The following is an 11,814-nucleotide window of genomic DNA, read 5'->3' as shown; positions in this document are numbered from 1 at the left end:
ACAAAGTAACATCATCAGTGCACCGATATTACTAAGTTGGGTAATGAAACATCTGCAAGAAAACCACCATGCCTAGAGGACCCCATAGCCCGACCCTGAGCTACAAATATTCTCTTCTATTAGTACTCAGGTACCCTGTTTTCCTGAAAATAAGACCTACCCTGAAAGTAGATCCTAGCTTGATTTTTACATGTGTGCCCAATATAAGCCGTACCCCCAAAATAAGCCCTAATTAAGATCCCGTCCACTCCAGAGTGCATGGGTAAAAATTAAGCTAGAGTGGGGATGGGTGGGGCTGCCCTACTACTTACCTTTGGACAGTTGTAGTCAGGCCTCGCACACCCCAATACCTGCCTTGCCATTTCTTCTGCAGCCAGCAAGGCTGGCAAGGCTTTCCTGAAGGCCTCTGTAGCTGACAACAAAGCTCCAGATCGATCCAGACCTCTGTTATTAGCTATAGAAGCCTTCAAGAAAGCCTTGCCAGCTGCAGAATAAGTTCTTGAAGGCCTCTGACAGCGAAAAGGAGGCCTGGGGTGATGCGCGCAAGTGAGGTTAGTCAGTGGATGGCATCCCCCGAAAATAAGACCTGGTGCCTTTTTTGGTGGCAAAAAATATAAGACAGGGTCTTATTTTGGAGGAAACATGGTATTTGTTTGCTATTCACATTCTTCCTGTGGCCCTACTGATGGTCAATCACCTCAATTCTGGCTCCAAAGAGTGAACTTTTCCCTTTCCTTTTGTCCATGAGTTAGTGCCACATTAATTAAATCTTCCTCCGATCCTCTTGGCCTCTCCTTGCACCTCTTGTGTTGCATTTCCCTAAGAGCGAGCTCTTTCCAAATACGAAAACATGTGAATGTCAAATGAAGCTGCTTGTGACTGCTTCAAATGCTGATCAGAAGAGGAGCGCTGAGCCCACCCCCACCCCTGCGCAGGCTTAGATTTTGGCACAAGCTTTTCTCTCCTATTCGGATGAGTGATTTGACTTCTCCGTATTGCATTAGACCGCTGTCATCAACGATAGGGATGTCGTTTTTTGATGTGATCTGTGAGGCAGCCGAAGCTTTTGAAGTTGAAAGATGGAACAGATACAGATAAATTGTGCTTGGGAGTGTTCTGGCAGTTGCAACCATTATGGCTGGCAATTATTTCTCCAAGTGACACATTTGATAAGAAGGGATCTGGCTGGCTTGGAAAAGAGAGGCTCCCACTCTCACTTTATGGCAGAAATGGGATAGATCTGTGGGTTCTCTATTCATTTATTTTTTTTAACCTTCTGGCAAAAGCAAAATAAAAACTTGATTTAGACATAGACTTGGCTGCGTTCAAATTCTTCAGTGCAGCTCTGAATTTCAAGGCTCTCTAAAATCAGGGGTGTCAAACTCGATTTCATTGAGGGCCGCATCAGGGTTATGTTTGACCTCAGGGGGGCGGAGTGCGTATGGCCAGAGTGGGCGTGGCCTGTTTGACATCACTTGTGTCGTGGGCGCCTGTGGTGGCCCAAGCGCTCTACCAGCGAAAACAGGCTCCCAAGCAGCATTCTCGGCCGTGATGGCCACCTGCACACAGCGCCCTCCAAGCTCATTTTCGCTGGCAGAAGTACCATGGACTGGTCCTTTACTGTTTCCATGGTGCCCCCCACCCACCCCCAAGCCAGATCTAAGCATCTCATGGTCTGGATCCGGCCTTGAGTTTGATACCCATGCTCTAAATTATGTTGGGTGGCTCAGTTTTCAGCTTCTACTAGCCTGAATGCTTGCTTTATGTTTCCTGGCATGCATTTGTATTTAAGCAATGTTATTTCTTTTAAGCAGGTATGTTTATGAACCAGCAAACCCGCCCGAGAGTTAGAAAACCACCATTCAAATTAGTAATTCGTTTTTTTTAAAAAAAATGGATTTAAGTTTATAAAAGAAAACAATACATAAATGGGACCACCGCAGCATAACAATATTTTTTCCAAGAATTGTCCCTTTGTGGCATGGAAATTTGGACATAGACATAGAACATCCGAGTTGGAAGGGACCTGGGAGGTCTTCTAGACCAACCCCCTGCTCAAGCAAGAGGCCCTATACCATTTCAGACAAATAGCTGCCCAGCCTCTTCTTAAAAGGTTTCAGCGGTGAAGCTCCCACAACTTCTGGAGGCAAATTATTCCACTGATTAATTGTTCTCACTCCCAGGAAGTTTCTCCTAAGTCCGAGGTTGCTTCTCTCCTTGGTTAGTTCACGACCGTTGTTTCTTATTTTGCCTTCAGGTACTTTGGAAAATGAGTTGACCCTGTCTTCTTTGTGGTAGCCCCTCAAATATTAGAACACTGCTATCATGTTGCCTCTAGTCCTTCTTTTCACTTTAGTAGATAAACCCAATTCCTGCAACCATTTTTCATATTTTAGCCTCAAGCCCTTTAATCCTCTTTCTTGCTCTTCTCTGCAGTCTTCCCAGAGTCTTTAAAAGCATCTCCACAGAAAGCTTATTGTAATAATCCAGTCTCGAGGTGACGATTAGAGGTGTTGCCAATCCTTCTCACTCCAGATAGAAAGACACAATTGCAGGTGTACAACCAGCTAGTTTTGATCCTGGCACCTTGTGTCCCAAGCGTCTACTATTTCTATATGCTTGAGGGACACCCCAGGTTTTACAAATGTTTGGGAAGAGAACCCAAAACTGTGTAGGATCCCAATAAGATTTTGGTGACAACTGTAAGGGATGTTTTAATTGATAAAATGGATGTTCTCAGCTTCAGCAAGATTTTCAGAAACTAGTTTGTTTCTTCAGTGCCTTCCTGAAATGCTAAATCTGGCCTCAAAAAGATCGTATTTTTGGTCCCACTCAATGGGACAGTGTTTTAGGACTACATTCACATCTCAAGGGTTTATATCACTGATATTTTACCACCTAGAACAGGGGTCTTCAAACTTGACAGCTTTAAGACTTGTGGACTTCAACTCCCAGAATTCCTCCTCCAGTTATGTTAGCTCAGGAATTATACTTGCCAAGTTTGAAGACCCTTGATGTAGAAATTAAGAAAATCCAATACAGTAACATCTGCTTCTTTGAATGGATAGCCTTAACTGGAAACAGTCATTACATGATTTCTAATGACCTAAATAGAAAATCCAGATTTGAAAAAAATATTTTTATTACGTTTGACTTCTATAGATGCCAGTGGCTAAATAAATCAACAAAATTAGCTTTAAAATAGTGATAGAAAAATAAGAAAAACAAATTAAAAGACAAAAAGGTCTGAAAATTTTTAAAAAATACCTATCAGCTTGAAAATCAGTGAAAAGTATAACAGAAAAAAAACACAAAATGGAAGATATATATTGTTATAACATTGTGTATATAATTAGCTAATAGAAACATTACATATATGTATCTATACATCTAAATCTATATCTAGATCATGTGTGTGTGTGTGTGTGTGTGTGTGTCTGTGTGTCTGTGTGTGTCTCTCTCTCTTTGTGTCTATATAAAGATATACTGTATCTATTTATATTTTTTCGTCTGTCCTGTTTACAATTTCATATTATCTTTTCTCATAAAACAAATTTTCCACTGTAATTACTAGACTGGAGTATAACACCTTTGTATCTTTTTTCAAATCTTGTTTAAAAATTTAAGTTACACCTTTACAGTTATAACATTCACTTTTTAACCTCTATTTTATAACACATACCTATTTTCAGTCAAATTCTGCTTGGTACATTCCTGAAAAAACACACTAAAATCTTAAAAGAAAAAGTGTGTGTGTGTGTGTGTGTGTGTGTGTGTGTATGTATGTATGTATGTGTATGTATGTATGTATATATATATATATATATATATATATATATATATATATATATATATATATATATATGCATAGTGTTCATCTGTGAGTCAGACTTTCACAGCCGTTTCTGTTTTAAATTTGGTGCTAGCCTACTGCTGTGCCAGAATGATTTTTTATTCATCCTGATTGGTTGGGAGTCTTGGTCTGTGTTTATTGGTCTTGGAGTTTGCTGTGTTCTGCTGATTGGTGTTTCTAATATCTTCTGTCTGTTTTGTAGCTTTTTTTTTTGTCTTGATTGGCTGGCAACATTGTGTTTCCTGTATTGAAGGCTTTTAGTGTGGCTTGGCTCTGAGTAAACGGACGGCTATCAGTTATTAGGAAGCTAGGTTTCATCTGGGTGCCTGGTTGGGGTGTGTTTGAGCTGGAGGTATAGGGGGGAGTTCATCTAGGCAGGTACTTATTCTTCTATCGGTCTGTCCAATGTATGTGGCAGGGCATGATGCACAGGGGACTTCATATATGCCTTGGTTTTCCAGGTTTACCCAAAGATAAAATTGACCTGGAAAACCAAGGCATATATGAAGTCCCCTGTGCATCATGCCCTGCCGCATACATGGGACAGACCAATAGAAGAATAAGTACCCGCCTAGATGAACACAAAAATGCAGTAAAAAAAAGCTGGAACACACTTCCTCACTAGTCCAACACATGAAAGCCACAGGTCATAGCATCGACTTCAATGGCACCAAAACTCTAGCCACTATAGAAAACCCCAGCTACAGAATTATCAGAGAAGCCATAGAGATTGAAATAGACCTGAAAGCATGAATAGAAGAGATGATTCCACCAGACTGTCAATTATTTGGAAGCCTGCACTCACAAAAAAATCTCCACACCACAAGCCAGGCAAACACCTGGGCACAACAGATTCCCCCCCCCAATACCTTCAGCTCAAACACACCCCAACCAGGCACCCAGATAAAACCTAGCTTCCTAATAAATGATAGCCGTCCATTTACTTGGAGACAAGCCACACTAAAAGCCTCCAATACACGGAAACACAATGTTGCCAGCCAATCAAGACAAAAAAAACAAACAAACTACAAAACAGATAGAAGATATTAGAAACACCAATCAAGCAGAACACAGCAAATTCCAAGACCAATAAACACAGACCAAGACTCCCAATCAATCAGGATGAAGAAAAAATCATTCTGGCACAGCAGTAGGCTAGCACCAAATTTAAAACTGAAACGGCTGTGAAAGTCTGACTCACAGATGAACATTATACAGAAGCCTGATGATGGTAGATGAGATTCTGTCGAAACGTTGTTACAACTTTAAAAGCACAACTATAATGACGTGGGAAAATACCTGAACAAAGCTGAATACCATACACATATATATCCGTGTATATATGTATAACAATAGTAAATGGAATAATTATTCTATTCGAGTACAGCTTGTATCTATTTGTATTTTGATTTTGATCTAGAGCTACATCTAGATCTGAATATATATAGATATTTTCTTCTTTATTTGGAAAGTCAAGGCCAAGGTAGGGGCTGTGTCTCCTAAGCCAGAAGAATGGCTCCAACAGATCCCAAGAATAATAGAATAACAGATCTGGAAGGGTCTTTGAAGGTCTTCTAATCCAATCCCCTGCTCAAGCAGGAGACCCTAGACCATTTCAGACAATTGGCTGTCCAGTCTCTTCTTAAAAGCCACCAGTGATGGAGCACCCAAAAAGTCTGAAGGCAACTTCTGTTCCACCAGTTGATTGTCTTCACTATAAGGAAGTTTCTCCTTAACTGCACGTTCCTTCTCTTCTTGATCAGTTTCCATCTCTTGTTTCTTGTCCTACCCTCAGGTGCTTTGGTGAGTAGCTTGACTTCCTCTTCTTTGTGGCAATCCCTTAGATGTTGGAATACTGCTATCATGCCACCCATTGTGTCAGGAACAACCAGAACTCTCTGTCCAGAAAAGTGCTGTGCTACAACAGCTAAGATACTGAACAGATCCCTCAAATTCCCAGATTTCTGACCTAGGAAGAAAACATACCACCTACAAGGCTTAGAAGGGATTTAGTGTGTCTCTCTCTCTCTGTGTCTATGTGTCTATATCTGTGTGTGCATGTGCGTGTGCATGCATACAGTACTTAGCTCCCTTAGCCATCCATTGTAGATTTTAGCTTCCAGACCCCGGATCATCTTTGTTGATTTTCTCTTCACTCTTCCTAGGGTCTCAGCCAAGACTGTGAAGACAAGGACAAAGTGTTGAAACTCTGGGCTGCCATTTCATTGCTTGGGTTGTCATCTTGCTTGGTGAATCCCTACAAGAACTGCTTTCAGGAAGGAAACGACAGTTTGGCAGCGGCTTGCCTCAGCTACATCAGACAGATGGAGTGCGATTGCTCAGTTTTTTGAGCTGGCCATCTGGGCTCTATCATGCCTCTCCACTGCGAATGTTAAATCCTTTCCTCACCTTCGGTTGTAGAGAAACCAACCGACTAAAAGAAGTGAACGATGCTCCATTTTCAAAATCCATGGTAAGTAACATTTTGACTTCACACTATGGATGGAGGAAATGGTGCTTCTAGAGCAGGGTTGTCAAACACAAGACCTGCAGGCCAGAAGTGGCCTGCGATGTGGTCGGAGCCGGCCCATGGAACCCTCCTGGAAAATGTAAGGGGCCAGCTTGCATCTCTTCAGCCTGATCTACCCAATGCAAAGAGGGAACATGCCAGGAGTTTGGAGGGTGGTATCAAGCTGGCCACACCCACCCTGTTGGCCATGACCATCCAGCCCGCTGAGGTCAACCACAGCCCTGATGTGGCCCTCAGTGAAATTGATTGTTGACACCCCCATTCTAGGGCATCAAAAGGGAACTTGTCTTAAAAGCGAAGGGACAATGTCTATTGGCAAGTCTGAAAACTTGAAGAAAAGAGTTGACAATGGCAGCTTCAGAAAGACAGAACCCAAAATGGGACAACTTCTCACGGCCAACTTGCTGTGGCCAACTCACCATGGCCAATTCGTCACAGGCTAACTTCCCACAGGACAACTCGCCACAGGATAATTCAACAAAAAGTGCGATTAATTCCGACCATGGACCATCAGAATAAAATGAAGAAAGTCAATCTAGAAATACAAGAGTTACAATAATTTTGATGAAAACACCGTCACCAATAATAAAGGGTACCTCAATGAAAGATGCATACGGCATTGAATTGTTCTGCCCCAAATGATCATGCCATGAGTTGTCCATGGCGAGTTGTCTCACGGTGAGTTGGCATGATGAGCTGACCACGGTGAGTTATCCTAGACCTGGTGGAATCTGCTTTAGGAAAAAGGGTGTTGGTACTTACCTGATATGCCCGTTCTCTGTGAGGTGTGATGAGCGTCCAGGAGGGGGAGGTGCTTAGACTTAGATTGGATAGACTGGGCTTGATGATAGGATGCTCCTCCTCCTCCACATACTCCTCCTTAGCATCCCCCAGTTTTTGCGAAGAGGAAGAGATAGAAACCTCACCCTCTTTTTGTTTACTTCTCTCTCTCTCTTTTTTGTAGTCATTGGCTGAACCAGGAACCCACCAGACGGAAATTGGGTGGGTCTGGATGCTCATCCCAGCTCACAGAGAATGGGCGTATCAGGTAAGTACCAACACCCTTTCTCCAATGAGCTGCTCCGAGCATCCAGCAGTGGGACGTACCAAAGCTTGGCTTGTCCTATGAGACGGTCTCTGTCTGGTTTGAAGTCTCCTCATGGTCCCTGTGGACCCTTTGTAAAACTCTCCTACCAAAGGAAAAATTATTTATTTGGCTGAACTTCTACTTGGCTCTGGGTAGCAAACAAAGCAAAGTAGCATCCAACTGAAACTAGAATGCTAAAGTGTCAACCTAAGTTTGAAGTCCTTGATCTTGCTTCTCTTTGAATCTGACTTTCAAGAGAATTTGAGTTAAGGGTTCACTATTCAGATGCCTCTCTTACTTCCATATTTGAGAAGAAAAAGGGACAGATCTGAGCTTCAATTGCTGATGATCACTTTTGCCAGATGTCAAAATGTTAGGTAGGTTTGGATCTATTTAATTCTTGGATAAATAACTCCAGAACTTTAGGCTAGTCAGGAAATCAGAAAATTATTTTAGAAGAAGATAATTTTTTGTTGTTGTTCCCACAAAAAAGACAAACTCGTCGCAAGTTCAGCTCAGTTCAGGAGATTGTCTTGTCGTTTCTAAGAGTAGGTATTTCCAACCTATCACTTCCTAAGGCTTTAGATTGCATGGGTTCAGCTTAGTTCCCTGTTGTCTTTCCTTTTCTAGAGCTAAACTGATATTCATAGGACAGCAATCATGGGCTTATCTTTATTTTCACAAGTCCAGATCTTGCAGACAACACCTACCAGATATAGTTCTTAAAAGTTGCCTCCATTGGCAATAGTTCATAACTGAATGATTTGTTTCCACAAAAAGTTCCCATCCTACTGCACAAGTTATGAGTTCAAAGAAATTCCATAATCCCATGTACACCCACGTGTTCTCCTGTCCCAATCCATGTTGTAATCTCAGTGAATTTATTGGATCTCTCTCCCCACAAATCTATTCTGAGGGGGTGCAAACTATACTAAACCCCACTAAAGCTTGTTTTTCCTTAGTTTTGGGGGCAGCACTGAGATTCTACTTGTAGCAGGGAGTAGAAGCAAACTTTATTCCAGCTTAGTTTTCATCTGTCTCTATCAGGGGTGTCAAACTCAAGGTGCATGAACCGGATCTGGCCTGCAGGGCTGCTCTAGAAACAGTGAAGAACTGGCCCATAGTGCCTCTGCCAGTGAAAACGGAGCGTGTGGACCTCCCAAGCTCCGTTTTCACTGCGGGAGGGCATCACAGCCGAAAATGGAGCCTGGGTGGGGTGCCCCCAACACGAGTGATGTCAAGCTGGCCACACCCACCCTGGCCACACCCACCCAGCCGCCGAGGTCAAACGCAATCCTGATGTGGCCCTCAATGAAACTGAGTGCCAAATATGTACCGAACTGGGAAGGAGAGGGAAGAAAAAGCCACACAAATATCTGTTCTTGAGTTTTTACAACACAAATACATAAATTTTTAATCTGAGAAAAATACAAAATGAAACCATGTACAAGTTATGTACAAACCCTTTTTACAAGACAATATATTTATCACGGGATATTACATATGACAAAGTCAGGTAGATCATTTCAAGCACCAGCATTTGCAACCTCTTGCTCATTCCTGCTTTCTCGCTCCAAATCTTAGACATGTACAAGAAAATAAAAGTGATGCTGTCACACTCCTTTTTCTTAATGAACTTTTGAATTAATGCCACAGGCCTCTCCGAGGGCACCAGCATATGCTCCTGTGACGGGGTGGGGATAGAATAGGTAGGCCATTTTTTTTGATGGCTGATTATTTTTTGTTTTGTTTTGATAATAGGCATTCAAATTTGTAACTTCTAGACATGTGTGCTCTCTGGGCACAATCCCCAAAAGAGAATTTTGAGAATTGTAAGAATGTGTTTGACTCTGTTGAGTAGGAATTCTGGATTTTAAAATCCCAACACACCCGAAGGGTACCAGGTTGTAAAAGAGCAATTTTTAAAAACTTGAGTCTATGAACATCCATTTTTCAAACCTCTGGTGACTTTTTAATATTTCCCTCCAATCTAGTAATCCTTAAATTCCATTAACGTACCAATCTCAACTATCTCTTCTAAAATGTTAGGTATGTGTATATATTATTCCCGTCTATTTAGAAAGCATTTAATTAAGGAAAAGGCTGGGGGTGGATCTGAGGCTTCATAGAAATGATATTAATTTTTGCTGCTCACCTGATAAGTCCAAGAACGTTGATACTCAGCTCACAGAGAAAGCATGACTAGCCAACTTTAATAATGACGATGCCTTCTCTGAGGAGGCAGTTCTGTCTGGACAACTCAATCAAACTATTCTGAAGAACTTAATGGAACCAAGGAAGCTTATTTGAGTTATGTGCTAGTTAGTACTAAGACCAGTTTCAAGAATGGAGAGCACACTATGGTATGGATAATAAGAGGTGAAAGCAATGTAGTTGTGGAATCTGTTGAAATGTGACCTATCAGTTAATGAAGTTGAGTTACAAAGGATTTAGAAAGAAGATACTCTATGCACAGGTGTTTAGTTGTTTTGACATGCATATGTTGCATTGAATTTTATTATTCAGATTGTAAAAGGTCCAATTTAGGCATCGTGCATGGCTGACTGTGACCATCCAAAGCCAGAAAAGATTGAATGAAACCCTTCATTTGGAAGGGAGGTGTATTTTGTCTTGTTGAGTTTGGGACATTTTTTTTGCCTGCCTTAAGTTTTACCAAGGCTCAATAAGATCTGTCACCTGGAAAAGGAACTCGCTGCAGCCTTTAACTTCTGAGTGTTCCTGTTAGAAGGAACGCAGATGTCATTCAGTTTTGGAGCACTTGATACGCAGTAGAAAACTTGGTGTGGTTGTTTCTGCTTCAACATCAGAGGTGGTATTCATCCAGTTCGGACCAGTTCTGGAGTACCGGTAGCAGGAATTTTGAATAGTTTGGAGAACTGGCAAATGCCACCTCTGGCTGGCCCCACCTACCCGGCCCCGCCTTTTCCTGTTTTTCCCCTGCTTTTTATCTCAGCTGATTCACATGACAGAGTGGATGTGTGTTCTCATAGAACCAGTAGGGAAAAAATGTGGAATCCCACCACTGTTCAAAATGTAGCAGATCAAGTGGTCCCTGCCAGCTGCATCAAAGCCCTTAAAAAGATTCTGTTGTGCAGGGCCTATATTGCAGGTTATCATATAGGAAATCGTGGATAATCTAGATGTAGATGGTATTATGAATTCTAAAGTATGAAAGCCTGTAGCATAGTGGTCCCCAACCATTGAGGCTTGGCATCCTGGCTGGGGAGGTAGAGGGGAACCGGACACATGAGCCATGGGCCAGTATGCACAAGTAGCTCAACTAGTTGACCTCTGCATGCATGTCCGTGCCTGCCAGCCCGTCACTCGTGCAAGTCAAGCTGCGCACACACATGTATGTGCGCTGGCCCATTGCTCGAGTGAGTCGAGCTGCATACATGTGAACTGGCTCTCTACTCATGAGAGTTGAGCTGTGTGAGTGCATACATGCCAGTCCACCGCTCACACAGCCCAGTTGCAAATAGGCCATTGCTTGGTATGGCCCATGGGTCAGGGACCCCTGCTGTAGCATTACTCCACTTTTAAGTTATTTGATCTTGTTCTGCAGCAATATACACAGCTTATTATTGCAAAAGATTTAAACATCCAGAAGCCCTCAGGTTTTTCCATAGAGTTTGCCTCTTATGGACACCCAAACCAGGTGATTGGACTCTAACCTTGCTTTCAGAGTCTTAACAATCTAGTGAAACCTTTCTTGGTTCATCTGATGCACCTGATGCACTTGGTCAAAAAGATAATAGCAACACACATCCCTCTGCATGGCTAGTCTAGTGAAGAAAAGGACCAGGGGAGGCATGATAGCAGTCTTCCAATATTTGAGGGGCTGCCACAGAGAGGAGGGCTCAAACTATTTTCCAAGGGTCCTGAAGGCCAGACAAGGAATAATGGGTGTAAATTGATCAGAGAGAGATTCAACTTGGAAATAAGGAGAAATTTTCTGACGGTGAGAACAACCAACCCATGGAACAGAAGTTGCCTTCAGAAGTTGTGGGAGCTTCATCACTAGAAGCTTCCAAGAAGAGACTGTCAGAAATGGTGTAGGGTCTCTTGCTTGGGCAGGGGGTTGGACTAGATGGTTTACAAGGTCCCTTTCAACTGTGTTAATCTGTAAGTCACAGTAGTGACTGCTTGAATCTAGATGAGCCTAGATGATCCATCTGGACCTGAACACTGGGTCCTCTCTAACAAAATGAAATTCAATGTAGGGAAAAGTAAAGTCCTACACTTAGGCAAGAAAAACCAAAAGTACACACATAGACTGGGTGAAACCAGGCTCAATAGCAGGAACTGTGAGAGGGATCTTGG

This window comes from Pseudonaja textilis, chromosome 4, assembly GCF_049901715.1.
Source record: "Pseudonaja textilis isolate UNSWEBS1 chromosome 4, rPseTex1.2, whole genome shotgun sequence".
NCBI lineage: Eukaryota > Metazoa > Chordata > Lepidosauria > Squamata > Elapidae > Pseudonaja > Pseudonaja textilis.
The sequence above is the reverse complement of the archived record's forward strand: the minus strand, read 5'-3'. Positions refer to the sequence as shown.